Source organism: Chlamydotis macqueenii, chromosome 9, assembly GCF_036417535.1.
Source record: "Chlamydotis macqueenii isolate bChlMac1 chromosome 9, bChlMac1.mat, whole genome shotgun sequence".
Taxonomy (NCBI): domain Eukaryota; kingdom Metazoa; phylum Chordata; class Aves; order Otidiformes; family Otididae; genus Chlamydotis; species Chlamydotis macqueenii.
The window spans coordinates 4,635,734-4,651,115 of NC_141564.1; the positions used below are offsets into that span (position 1 = coordinate 4,635,734).

General features: G+C 37.3%; 1 protein-coding gene across 1 annotated transcript in view; it reads right to left on the bottom strand.

Annotated features, from left to right (window-relative positions):
• CLSTN2 (calsyntenin 2) overlaps positions 1 to 15,382 on the bottom strand; it is a 338,134-nt gene that overhangs the window by 178,534 nt on the left and 144,218 nt on the right. Inside the window, exon 2 of the mRNA XM_086754967.1 lies at positions 15,015 to 15,137. The gene's annotated coding sequence lies outside the window, so the exon portion shown is untranslated. The remainder of the gene's footprint in view (positions 1 to 15,014; positions 15,138 to 15,382) is intronic.

Genomic DNA, 15,382 nt, shown 5'->3' on the forward strand with positions numbered 1-15,382 from the left:
TCCAAATCATTTGAGGTTTATGTGTTTGTTTGGGGAGTATTTTGGGGGTTTGAGTTTGTTGTTTTTTTTTTTTTTTTTAACTTCTGCTCTTCTGTCACTTAACTTCCTGTAATATCTGAAGATCAAAGGAATATAAAAAAGCCAAAATGGATAGTATGTGCAGTAAAAAGTCCATTATATCTGGTAATAAAATCTTTCTTTTAAAAAGCTGTTTAAAATTAAAAGTAAATTAATATATTGCAATTAACCTGAAACAAAGACAGATGTCCAACAGCATGACAAGCTGAATCCCTATCAGTCTCTTTCACAACCTCACCTCCAGAAATTTGTTCAGAGCAACAATTAACCACAAAATTAAGTCCCACTGAGAGATGAAGTCCCCAAATGAATCGACAGCAGACAACACAGCTTCTTCTTAAAGTGGTATCCAATTATTTATTTAAAGACTACATTTTAAATATTTTAGCATGCCTAACTGTATTACTTGCATACACCATATTTAAAAATATCGAGAGGTCTGATATTAGTGTCTACTTATTTTTGATACACTCTCAAAAAACCACTGAGAGAATGACAAATAAAATATCCTTACTTGATATATGCTGTCAAGGTTCACCAGGGACATCTGGCCTTGCATAACTATTATGTGATTAGAGTCAACACAGACCTGCTGAACAAGATAACACAATCTGGATACAAACCACTGCCAAGGTGTTCACTCCATATAATCTGGCCATTTTGCCATCAGACGGAACTGTAGCACCAGCCTGCTGTCAACTGTCTTCACTGTACCTTCTTCTGAATTTTATATCAGCTCACAAAGAGCATTTACGGCTCAGCAGTCATATAAAGTTAAACAATTGGTGTTTGGAATTTTTACTTATAACTAGGTATGTTGTAGGCCTCCATTTTTGTCTGTATTCTACATAGCCATAGTAGTTAAGAGTGAAAACAATAGTTTTTATAAAAAGCTAAGGCTTGTTTATAAAAGTAAAAGTATCACTCCAATACAAAAAGCAAGGCTTACACTAAACAGTGAAGCTTGTTCTCTCTGAATCAGTTGAGAATAAATACACGGATAGAGAACGTTGCTAGCTGACTTCAGCCAGGTCACTGCTATGGAGATCCTGTGTTTCCTTTCCCTTATCGAGTGGCCTTGTCACTGCCAGCATAGGCATCCTCTTCAAATCCATAGGAAGCGAGCACATTATCTTTCTGACATAGCATTACAACAAGCTCGCGTCCTCCCACCCACTGGCCTCTTTAGCAATTTAATTACTCAAAGAAATATCCAAACATCATAAAATCAGAGGATCATGGGACAATTCAGGCTGGAAGGGACCTCAGAAGTTCTTTGGACCAAAGTCCTGCTCAAAGTAGGTACAACTGTGAACTCAGTTTACTCTGGGCTTTATCCAGTTGAGTCTTAAAAATCTCTAAGGATGGAGGTGACTCAGTCTCTCTGAGCATCCTGGTCCAATCTTTGCCTGTCCTGGTGAAAACATTCTGCCTCACGTGCAGTGCGAACCACTTGTTTGAATTCCTGTCTTTTGTCTCTCCTTCTCCCACCATGAAGAGCCTGCCTTCATCTTCTGAATCCCCACCTCATGGGGGCCACTGCTTTGTTCCGCCAAACTGTCTACTCTCCAGGCTGAACAAGCCCAGTTCCCTCAGCTCCTCCTCATGAGTAGGCACTGCAGCCCCCTGACCAGTCTCACTATGACGACTTTTAGATAAAAGCAGTCCCTTTTGTTTCTGTGGTTTAATATTTAGGTTCTATTTGGCAAATTATGGCTAAATTGTGGTAACTATGGCCATGACCTGGCTTCCATTTTGTCTGTTCCTTGAATTTCATGTTGTACTAAATTTGCACATAGCAGTTACAAAACTTATTTCATTTGGGAAAGGTGGAATAAACAGAACAGCCTACAAAGAAATAGCCTCAAAATACAAAAACAGTAAAAAAGAAAAGCAAATCTCACCTCAAATCTAGTTACCTACTATATTTTACCTGAATGAGATGGGTATACATTTTGTGTAGCAGAATACCTAATGAAAGAAAAATTCATTTTATTTTTTTAAACCAACTTGAAGTGTCTTTTATACAGACAGTAAATGAAAGATGCAACACCACAAAAAATAGAGATTAATTCCACAAAATTCCAGTGGAACCAAAGCACAGCAAAATCTAGATGTTACATTAGCCTTGTTACTCTCAGTATGTCTCCTCAGAAAAGCCAGTAAATTCTTACCATATTTCTCTCAACTTCTCCTTGCTGCCTCAGTGTATCTCAGTTGGATCGGTACCCTTCACAACATCCCAGGGACATTTCTCTATGCACGTAACTTGATAAAGAAAATACTTGGTTCTTCAACATCATGTCTTGTATTTTCATCATAAATAATTGTATATTTTATCTCCTGATAGTAAATCTATAATGGCTGTTGTGGTTTTGTTTGGTGAGGGGGGCCTAGGCTGGCAGCTTCTGTAGGAAACTGCTAGACGTCGCTCCCCTTTGTTCAGTGGACTCGACCAGGCCTAGGGCGGACCCGCTGCTGGCCAAGGCCGAGCCGATTGGCAGCAGAATGTTCCATGATAACACCTCTGCAATAACGTATTTAAGAAGGGTAAAAACAGAAAAAAAAAAAAGAAGATAAGATGTGAAGAAGCTGAGCGGGGGCAGAGGCGGAGAGGGGGAGGCATGAGCCTTGTGGGCCTTGCAGGCCTCGCCCTCTGGCCTCCCGCCAGGCAGCCGACTGGGCCCGACTCAGCCCGGCCTGGCTGCAAGAAGTGGAGAGGAGATGAGAAGTGAATAAGATGTAAAAAGGATCCTAAGAGGCGTCTGCCAGCTTGTTGTGTGCCAGAAGTTTCAGGAAGGACTGTGGCCATGGGAGGGACCCCACAACGCAGCAGAGGAGAAATGTGAGGAGTTCTTCCCCCGACCATGAAACAGTGGCGTAAAACAACGCATGATGAACTGACCGCAACCCCCATTCCCTCTTCCCCCCTGTGCTGCTCGGGGCAGGGGAAGGTGGTAGAGATAATGTTAAACTTGGGAAGAGGGAGGGGTGGGGAGAAGTTATCTTGTTGTCTGTCTCACTATCCTGCTGTGTTTAGTAATAAATAAATAGTTTTCCCCAAGTCAAGTCTGTTTTGCCCATAACGGTAACTTTAAGGATTTCTCCCTGTCCTTATCCCAAACCTCAAGCCGTTTTTTCTTATATTATCTCCCCCTGTTCTCTTGGAGGGTGGGGGTAGTGAGAGAAAGACTGCGTAGTCTGGACCCAATCAGGGCTGAACTACAAAGAACAAATACAGATTATTCGATGACAAGCGTATCTAGCTTATTCCACATTTCTAGTAAAAAAAAAAAAAGATAAATTTCTTCCTCACAAAACGGAACCCAAGGGCTAAACACTCGAGAAATTATTTTCTAATTTTGAGAAATAACAAGCTTAAACATGTCTACACAACGCATCCTCTATCAACAATCTTCAATCTTTTCGTAAGAACGTTTCCCTCCCTCTCTTCCCCACTCCACTATTTGCCAATATTTTCTCTTCACATCTCATCTCTAACTCTGCAATGTCTCAGTAACGCACCTGCCTTACCAGTCGGGAGCCAGTGTGACAGCCATAGAGATAGAGCTGTCTAACCATATTGATGTGTATCTCTAGCAGGATTGTTAGCTGAGGTTCAGCACTCACGCTAATCCAATTGTTGCATCTACTATAAACATACTACACACCTGTATCATAAAAGATTATGGAACAGAAAATGGTGACAGCCAAGAACAGCAAATCCTCCTTGGGCTTGGTGTTGTACAAGGAGACTGTGTTCAAGTGCTGCATAGTCATTGAGATAAAAGCATTTGTAAGATTTTTTTTTTTTAATAGTCTAAACACACAGGAAAAAAAAACAGTGGAGGAAACCCTAGGCCAAGAGAACAATTTGGTCTGATTCATTTCACACAGCCAGAAGCAAGAGAATTGGGTAGAAAAATTGATGCCCTAAACCACCTGTCCAGAGTTTGAATTCTTTATATTCTGCTTCCCCTCTCTTGCTTCATGAAAGTAGTACCACATGCATTTTTTAGGCTGCCCTAGCAAAAAAAGGAAGCAACAGCACTTACTGGCTATTGAGAGAGCTTATTCCAGCCCAGAAAAATAACTTTTTTCAGCTCTGACTGGAAAGTAGCAGGTTTAAAGGAAAATGGGGTTTCGCAACTGTTCTTTCCATAGGAGAATTGCTGACCAATAAGCAAAGGGAATTCTAAAAATTAAATAATTACCTATTTCGGCTGTTCTTTTAAAATTCTTTTAATATTTAGAAACCATTTCAAACACATGATGGGTCCCTGCTGCCTTACACTAACTCAAGTAGTTCCACCCAGATACATTTTGACATTACATTTTCCCAACTAAATTAGACTACGGATTTTATTTTTAAAGCAAATTGGAATCCTGTAGTGTCAATTTTGTTGCAGTAAACTTCTAAGTGGTGAAAATTCCAAGTCCAGTTCTTATGTTACTAACACTTCATGGTATTACAAATTATTTTCCTAAGTCTGCATAAATAACACTTCATGCCTTTACAAATAAGACAACATAGGAACACACACAAAGAAGAAAATATTTATGTGAAGGAGATGGATGTAATTGAATTAATGGACAGATCATGGAAGGAATTAAAGTGTTGAGAGCGCTATTAGAGTGGAAGTTGTACTATTTGACTCAGAATAGTTGTCTATTCCTTCACTTGGGGCTTCACACTACTACTGTCAGCCCTCCCTCTGAGAGTCCTTTATGTTATTGTAGTACTAGAAGTAAAGATGGACACACATTTTGAATTCCCAGGTTCACATACCCTTGAAAGCCAAAATCGACAGGTCAAGTTTACTACTTCTTGAATACCAAACAATGAAGAGAAACAAACATTTTTTTTTCCTTGTTGCATAGTAACAAGATTATCACTCTTGTTTGTTTCAACCTCTTCACTGTCCAGCTTCATGCCTTTGAGTTATGCTTGCTGTCATCAATTTCCAAATAATTCCATTTATATGCATTTATAAATGCTTATTTGCACCTGAAATTGTAACAGCATAAGCAATTATGATATTCACTGCAAGCATAATGACAAAGAGGTTTAACTACAGCAGGGTTTTGTTACACTTCACTTGCTTGCACGTATGTGGGAAGCACTAACTTTAAGAAGATACGATTCTGTTCAAACCCAACACAGTCCTCAATGCATTACTCACACTGTAGTAAGAGAAATATTCCTCATCCTTTTTATCCCATAACAGAGGATTCAGAGGTAAATATTTACCTGAACTGCATATATGCTGTAAATCAGCATGAGGTTGCTACTAGCAAATCGTAATTCTACCCTTAAATAAAATTTAAGTTTGCTCGTGCATCTGTTATGTGAATTTGGGACTGTAATCAGATCACAAAAGTCCCATTTTAAAATGCTTGAAATCAATTAACATCATAGAAAGGAAGATACCCATGTACTTCCTACGATGCTGTCCTTCCTGTAACATTCAGAATTTAAATGCATAGCTGAGGCAACATCACTGGTTTTAGACAAGTACTAACATGTGTAGAATCCATGCCTAACTACATAGCAAAAATTAAATCTCAAAAAGAAGTTTCAGCCTTAATTCACTCTAAAGCATTCAACTGCAGAAAAAAAATTGTTAAAATATTACCTCAACAGAATAAATTACTTTCTGCAGCTTTCAAAATCTTTTGCTGAAAATAAAAAATAATGGACATAGTTCATTGAAATAAATTACTTCATATTTCAACTGCAGATTCAGGTACATTCTTCACAGGGTAAAACATACCTGAATATAACCGGAAAATCATATTGCTTGGTGCCATTCTATGCAGCTACGTCCTTACACGACAGACAGTCAGCACACATGGAACCAATTACTACAGTATCACTGAGTTTATTTCTGCTGATTCAAAATTCCCCATCTCTTAGAAATGTCTCTAAAAAGATGTTTATTAGCAACACTTTACAGAGTCTGTATTATCTTCATCACAGTTCATTGAGATACAGTGCAAAGATTTTTATCAATTAGGAATTGTTGATGAATCAAAACATCTACTGATGCTTTCATTTCACTTTCTAATAGTCACATGAGTATTTTTTAAATAAACAAACAAGTCATATTTAGAAAAAAAGCTTTGAAATTCCATAACTGAAGTATTAGGAAAAGCATTTAGAAAAAAATTTATTGTTCCTGGATGAATACTTAGCTTTGCACGTAAAAGGAAAATTCATTGTTCACTTTCAATGATCACTGAAGAAAAAAAAAAAAACCACATTAAAATTAATGACCAATTCTTACAAAAAGTAAAATGTTTTTGAGGTCAAAACTGTTAACATTCTTATGACTAACAGTGTAATTTCAAAGAATAACATAGGGAAGTATATACTGGGGTTTTTTTAAGTTCCTATAAAATTTTCCTGATATAATTAGATCTGGTTAAGAAAAAGAATTTATCATTCCTACATTATAGAATCACAGAATGGTTTGGGTTGGAAGGGACCTTTAAAGCCCGTCCAGTACAATGCCCCTGCAAGGAGCAGGGACATCCCCAACCAGATCAGGTTGCTCAGAGCCTCATCCAGCCTGGCCTTGAACATTTCCAGGGATGGGGCCGCCACCACCTCCCTGGGCAACCCGGGCCAGTGTTCTACAACTCACATTGTAAAAATTTTTTTCCTAATATCTAATCTAAATCTACCTCCCTGTATTTTATTTCATTGCATTCTTAAATTTGATTCTGGATTCAGTTCAAATTAAGCAATTGTTTTCCAAAATTGTCAATAAGTCTATATTGCACTTCTGTCTTTCACAACAATTAGGATCATACAGGTGAAGCTGAAAGTTTTTAGCAGACTAGTAAGAAGGTCCAAGGAAGTAATGTGTCTCAGTTTCTCCTGTCCCGGACAGGGCTGCTGGATAACAATAATTTCTACAATATAATTCATTTGAATTTGGCACAGATCTTTGCTACTTTGAATAGAACAATTCTATAGACTGCTCTTTTCTCTTTTTTTTTTGTAGCAAGTTTCGTTCTACTGGATTATCTAGCAATCACTAGGCACTAGTTCTGATGACAATAACATTAACAAGTTGTTAAAGTTTGGGTTTTTTTTTAAATGTAATGGTACTCATATGGCAAGGCTTCATTAGTTTCAAAGAAGGTATGTGACACAATCTACATCCATAGACAGAGTGTAATAGCCGCCACCAATTTTGTCACTTACAGGCTTAGCAATTCCAATACATCCCATTTAGGTTTATCTCCAGTGTTACGAACGACCCAGAAGTTCAACTGACACTATTTTCCTGGCAACTTCAGCTGTTTAATTAAACAGCTTTTTAATTAAGTAGTCATTTAGTATGATACTTCAGCACAATAAAATGCCAAATTGTCCCTGTCCTCATGTGTATGTTTGCGTATCCACAGTAATATCCTGCCCTAATTTTCCAAAGACCAAATCTTACTTATAAAGAAGTTATTCCAAACAATTCCAATTTGCTTCCCATCAATTTTTTCCATAAGTAGTCTAAAAGCCCAAGAGACTATCATCAAGCCATAACCAGCTGGTTACTTTACTTGCTTCTTTCTGGCTTTGAGTAATTTAGCATATTTAGGTGTAATAAAGTTTATCTCAATGTTCTCAATTCATTACTGGTTTTGTCTGCCAGAAGCAACTGGCATTCACTCTCCAAGCACTAAAGTCTAATTTTCTTCTAACCACTTATACCTGCAATGACAGACCACTCACAGCTACTAACAGGTCTGTTAGAACAGTCTGAGTTATTGAACCTTTAGTCTTCTTTCCAGACATTAATGGTGCCTACTTTTATTTCACCACTGTCAAAATTACTAAGACAGACAATCAAACTCAACTGGCAAAAGCTTCAAGGAAAAAAAAACAGACAGACAAAAAAAACCAAAACCCAAACAAAAAACCCACCTCAAACCTCCATCGCTGAACTTCAGGGACTAACCAACAGAGGTCACTGTCAGAGTGATTTTTTTTTTTTTTTTTTTTTTTTTTTTTTGGGGTGCATTCTTAATCTGAAGCCTGAGCATTCATCACTGACTTTCCTGGATGGCCAGCAGCATCCCTGAGGTCAAAAACCAGCATCCCTGGAATGGATTGTGCTACTGCCAGTCTTTTACACTACCTTAAGTTATGATCACCATGAAGAGATTCTTTGTTTGCCTTTAAAGGCTACGGTCTTAACTAATTAAGCTACCTTAATAAATGTAAACTTCAAAAACAGAAGTGTAAAAAGATCAGCAGATGGTTTGCTATAAACAACTGCAATACTCCATGGCTTCATTTACAGTTCAAGTTGATCATGCATCATTTTCACAGTGAAATATTTAATACTGATGAATGCTGGGCCTTACAAACTGACATCATGTTTTAAGTCTGGCTCACAGTGAATATACGATAGTATTCAGAGTCACAATTTGAAAAATAATTTCCATATTTCTAATGTTGTACCAAAAAGATTGTTTCTGTTATTAATGTCACTGCTTATCAATTAAAAACAAACAAACAAGAAAGCTAGACAGCTTCACAGTTTGAAGCGGGGAAATGGGATTTTGTGTCCAGCCCCTGGTTTTAAGTGGATTGGCAACTACTGGATTTGCTGTGCTGCAGCTGAGAATACACCCTCCTCCAATCTGCTAAAAAACCTAAAACTAACACTTTCAAGGTGCGACGGGCATTAATCATCTCACTGTTCTGGAAGTTACCTCCTATTTCTCTGCTTCACATCTGCATCTGTAACACAAAGGACAGACGAAGACCAACCTCATCGTGTTGTCTAAGATGCTTAACAGTGCTTTTAGGAAGTAACATAAAAGGTTATTGCTGCGAAAAAGAATGGGAATAATCTGCTCTGCCAAGCCATGGTGGATAAGACAAAAACTAACAGGCTAAAATCGCAGTACAGAAAGTTCAGGTTAAGCATCATTGAAAAACTGAGTATGGCGAAGCGTGGAATAGATTTCCCAGGGAAGAAGTTGCATCTCTGTCACTATAGATCTTTAAGATCAGGACAGAAAACAATTTATCAGGAATGACATGAGTATAATGGGTGCTGCCTTGGGCAGGAGGATGGACTGGAGACATCCTGAAGTTCCTTTCAGATCTATTTTTGCACAACATTGCTGATGAAATGGAGTTGCTGTTATTAAAATGCAGACAGCTGCCCTTTCTAAGTAGCCTTCCAAAATCCTACAGCATTTTGCAAGGGCTTCTTGCTATCACAGGAGCAGAACACTGTCAAATTCATACAGTTGATACCACCTTCTTTCTAGCCAAACCACTCGTAAGCCTGAAAGTCAAATCCTTCAAGTGATTTCCAGCCTCATAACCAGCATGTGATAGCCCACTGCTGGATGGCGGACCCTGCACGTTGATGCAAGTCTAATTAAAGCTACATTCCTTCTTTTGGGTGGATTTTCTTTTTTTTTTTTTTTTAAACTGGTGATTCTTCCAATGGATTTCCCTAAATTAGATAATGAGTAAGCCCACATTGCACCTACACAATACTGTTTGAAGAGAAGGACAGAAGATATAACCTACTTCTACAAGACTTGCAGTTTGTTCATGTTTTGAGGGGTTTGGGTTTGCTTTTTTTTTCCTGTGATACCCTGGCTCCAGGCTACTGTGGTGACTCTGGTTATTTTGAAGATCGATTGTATCTCAATACTGTTGAAATACTAAAAGTTAAACCTACTATACTTATGAAAATTTTGGAACTAAGGTTTTAAACAATGTGCCACTGTCTGATAAGCAGGAGGTACCTGCCTAAAAGCAAGAAGCATAAATGATAAAATGCTAGCTTCATCAGCAACCTGCAAAGAACTGCTTAGGTTTGCCAAACTACTGAAGAAATTAGGGGAAAGGTAATTCTGGCAGGAGTTGCCACAGCCACCGACTCACAGACCCTCTACCCATATCGTACCACCAACTCAAAAGAAGTAGGCGGAGCAACAGAACTGAGCACATGTACTAGTTTACACGCTAGACAGAAACTCTGACCAATCATTTAATAAAATAACAATGCATCTGTATTAGGAAAGTTGAATACGTTAATGTTTTGTGTATAAATAACCATAAATTTTACTTCTCATACTTAGCCATTTGCAATGTTATTTTCAAGCTTTCCTTCAAAAATAGGGGTCTGAAAAACCTAACGGCTTGAAAAAGAGAAAGTGACTATGTTCTTACCTAAAGAATTTTAAGAGCCATAATTTTACATATACTCCAATTATTGCACAATTCACAATGAATTGCTAAGATAAAGAGGCACCAAAGACCATTCATTGCAATCTTGTGAAAGTCTTCACGCTCCAGTTATGGAAAAGGCTGATCACATCTGACAGCCAACACTTTCACAGGCACATTTCATTCTGTTAGTCTCTTGTTAGTTCTCCATGAAAACACAGACCTGTTGAGAGAGTAACTGCACAGAAGATTCCTTTTTTTTCCTGTCATCACTCCTGATTTTAAACATTAGACAGAAGTGAGTAAAGAAGTGCAGATTATAGTCATTTTCTCTTATGACCACTCCATGAATAGGGGTTTGGTGTGCACCATAATGTGTGTGCTACTAGAAGGGGCTGACAAGACAGTTAATAAAAGATTTACTTTAATAGCTGTGGAAAGCAAAAAAGGCACAGGTATTAGGAACCATGTTAAAGTTTCCAGAAAACAAAACAAAAAATACTGTTTATAGTTTCGAGTAAGTCCATGCCACAACTAATATTTAAATAAAATTTAAAAAAAAAAAAGAGAGAACATGAGAATGAGTATAGAAGACAAATCAAAGCACTGAGGGCAGATAAGAATCATTAATGACCACCAAATGTGTCTTAATAGTTTAGTTCTGCTTCTGTGCTTAGTAACAAATCAGTTATTAGGGGAAAGATTATTTGCTCAGGTGAAAAACATGAAATGCATAAACCACTTGTGCACCTTGGCAATTAACAGGAGCAAGGTGATCTGCACATTGCTCTAAGCTTCCTCAATAATACACAGCTCAGAGCTGGAAAACCTGCACCACTTTCAGGCTCTTCTTGCTGAACTCAGAGCTTTTACAGTGAGTGGTACAAACAGCCCTTCCTGGCTCCGGTAAGCCAGGGCTGTACAGCAGACTTGTCCTTTCCTCCATGGAAAGAACAGTGCAATCTTATTATCTAGTGATACCTGCTATCAGTAGTGCATGTCTTGCCACAATTATAATCCTAGAGACCACAGTGCTAGCCTATGTACAGATAGCCCAGACCTCAAAACTAACTTTGTTTTATAAAGCATAATGCTGACAATACACAGACAAAAACACAGTGAGGTTTTATAGTCTCCAACGCACAACCCCAGCACCCATACTTTCTGGCTTGACCCTACTGCATCTCCTTTCTGAAGCTGTCTTGCCTTGGCAATAAACATAAGGACTACTTACCCTTACTTCCACAAGTTAAGCACGGTTCCAAAAGGACCACACTAGCAAGATACAGAAATAAATATAGAATAAATAGGTATAAACTAGTAAATAAATGTATGAAATAAATATGCATTTAACCTACTGTGACCTGTCATGCCTTTCAATGATAAATCCTCAAAGTTGTCCTCAGGCTGTCACTGATGGAAGATGAGCACTTACGAAGGAAGAAATTAAGGCAAGTAGAAATATTACATTGTCCACATAACATCTAGCTATGTAGCTCTACAGGCATTCCCTAGGAACATCAGCCTGGTGGTTAACTTGTGAGTTTTCTTTCTGTTGTTAGTTCAATTTTGGTTCTACGGGACTTAGGCCCGTATGAAAACTGAAAAGATATATAGCAGCTGGATTACGGAATTTTTTTTGTTGGGTTTAGGGTTTGGTTTCTGTTTAGGTTCGTTGGAGGGGTTTGTTTGTTTTTTAGTTTTGTGGGTTTTTTGGTTTTTGTAATTTTTTTTTTTTTTCAAGTCAAACACACACCGATACTACTGAAAAAAAGTCTACTTCTATAAGCTGGCACAAACATGCATGGAGCAGCCATTAGTCGGGGATGTCCCTGCTCCTTGCAGGAGGGCTGGACTAAATGACCTTTGAAGGTCCCTTCCAACCCTAACCATTCTATGATTCTATCAATCTGCCAGTTAACTGTTGCAGCAGCTGTAGTTCCTCAAGGATAAACCATACACTTTTAGTCTTAATATAGCTTAATCAAGGAGACAGATCTAAGTAGATATCTAAGCACAGGTCAGAAATCACCCTGATATATTCTTCTGATATATCTGTGCCCATTAAAAAAAAAACAAAAAAAAAAACCAAAAACAAACAACAACAAAAAAACCCCACCCAACAGAAAAAGAGAAAATATTTCAAAGGGCTATGATTTTTTTTTCCTACAATACTTGGACAAAATACTGAAAATATTAATAGGTTGATGGGAAAGGAACTGTTGGACTTCTGATTCTCTGGTACAATTGAAGATTGACATATTATACTGTAGTATAAGTTTTCCACATTTAAACAAAATATTGCCATGGAAAAAATGCCTCATTAAATATAGAGCTACTGAATATTTTTCATGTTGTAGCTGTATCTATTTTCAGTTTTCTCCTAGTAAATACATTACACAAATAGAATTTTTCATAAAGACCTATAATAAAATTAATGATATTATGAAGCCAAATAAAATGACATTATATTAAAGCAGAAATTTAAAACAGAAATAAGAAGTTACTCCAACAATTTTAAAAGGCAAGAGTCTTTTAAAAAAGCACCTAGAGGTTTTTCCAGACAGGTTGGGGATCCCAGCCCTTCAAGGGAATTAAGGGCTCAATCAGTATCATAAGTCTGGACTGCAGACCATGAGGCCAAATGTACAGTATTATCTGGAAATTAACTATTAATTATCACAGAATACACACCAATTCTCCTCCCAGATCCCATAAGACTTCTTCAAATACAAATAATTCAAATCAATAAATGAAGAAACTAAATTAAAACTACTGTCTAATGTAACCTTTATCACAAAAGCCAATGCGTCTGTGCAAGTTCAGTATTTCAAAGGATGATTTTCTACAAGAAGAGTAAACCACTAATTCATGAAAAACACGTCAATTGTCGCATGTCAAAAATGAAGCAAAATCATCAGGCCTGCACATCTACAGTTAGCTTGTAAAAGTATTCATGGAAACAGCACATGTGATTAACGTCCCATTAAGGATCCCAAGGGAATGTAGGTAAAAAGCAAATATGAGATGGGACATTCATAGTAATAGAAAAATCCCCCAAAATGAAAATGGCATTTTTTTCACTAGGAATTAGTCTTCATTCGTAGATAACTATACCTGAAGATTTCACAGATAAGTTTAGTTTAGCAAGGATTTCATCTGAGTTTACACTACTGTTTTCCACAAACATTTGGAAGAATGAATTGCCAATGTACGTGAAAGTTATTGTTATAAGAAAAGAGTATACTCAAATACATTATGGGTAACTGTTTATCATTCAGAGTCTGATCCCACACTGTTTGTTTTAACATATAGTTGCTTCTTGATGAATGGATAAAAACATAATTTGGAAGCAAGTACTTTTTCCTTTGTTTCAAGAAATAGTAATTAACTTAAGGCCATCTCATCCTGAGCACCTTTGTATGAAGTACACCTGCTCTGATTATAATTAGTACCTCCCAGTCAGAGGCTGTAAGCTTATCCCTGAATGGACACTGATTATGCCTCCATTAGCAAGTAACTCTGTGCCACAGGAACTGACCAGTACACTGAAGTGTTTCTCGCTGAGGCTGCTGTATCCAGACGTATGCTATTTGAGGCTTTTACCTCTGACTAAACTTAGGCAAGGTCCCTCCACTGAACATCCCCAGTGCACATATGTTGAGGAAAAACAGTGTTCTGTGCAACCAAGAGCCATGGGGTACCACGGATGACAAACTAATCTTGATATTAAAATGGGGTTCAATATACAAGAACATTTGTGAATCCCTATTTTGCAGAGTATGAGTTTATGCCAGTATATACTTTGGGGCAAAATGGCTAGTAACAACTCTTACACGGTGCTGTAAAATGCTGTTTGAGGCAAGTACTTTGACTTACTGTTACCCAAACATGACTATTCCACAAGAACAAGCATACTCATCTTCACTAGTCCCTTTCCTTATAAAAAGATGAACATTCTTAAGCAATATAATCTTTTTTAATAACTGCATCTTTTTAGGATCTTCAGAACAGCTATCAAGCCTTAATATTCTTCCTCTTCTTCAAAAAAATATTTTTAATGAAACCTGGAATTTAAGAGAAAACTTACCTGACATGCAAAAGTACTATCTTCTGCTTAAGGAACTCAGAATATAACAGAATAAGTGTCAGGAAAAATACTCTTAATAAAAGTAATCACTTCTATACGACATATATCTATCACACAGCACTCTGAGCAAAAACCTTCCAAAACTCCATTAAATTTTCTGTCCAAGTCTTGACAGTTATAAAGTACTAACACCATAATGTAAGTTTTAAGCAACTTTAAATATTTATCACATAGTTTGTAGCCAGGGAGGAGAACAGGAAGAAAGGAAGCAGAAGCTGTTATTACTAAACAAAATTAACTTTGTATTATTACTTACTTTAGGCAATGGTAATGATTCATTTTGATAAAAGCAAATTCAAATTTCATTATACAATTCCTGTGTTTTCACTTAAAAATACGTTGATAGTGGAAGCCTGCTGTATTATGCTGTTTATAAGCACTTCTGCTTCACACAAATGAGCAGACACATTTATTATAAAAGGTCAGTGGGCCAATGGTCAAGTCCCGAGTACTCGGAAACAACCTCTAAACACGTCCTTCAGATTACATTATCTCTGCACAGCAAATTCATTCCTTACAAATGCTAATTACTTCACAATACAATCTATGAACTCAAATGCTGCTGTTAATTCATGTTCCTACCTGCAAAGGGAACAGGTGCATCTTTATCCAAAGCAACAAGGGGAGGATCCAAAATCACAGTGTCATTGTTTTCAGTTATGACCCCGTGGTACGATGTCTCAATCCAGGGCTTGTGTTTGTTCACTAGAAAAGAAACAGTATGCCTAATTAATTTAATTTCTGTTTTACACCGATTTAGCTCATTTTATCCTTAAACAGAAATTATTTAACATACATCCAATATTAATGTTATTACTGAAGAGCCACTAACAAGATCCTAAAGTACGTTATAAATATTCAAATATTAAAACAAAATGATATGCCTACTGTACCACAATCCATTGATGAGAAAACCAACACTTACAGACATCTCTCCGATTAAGACATCA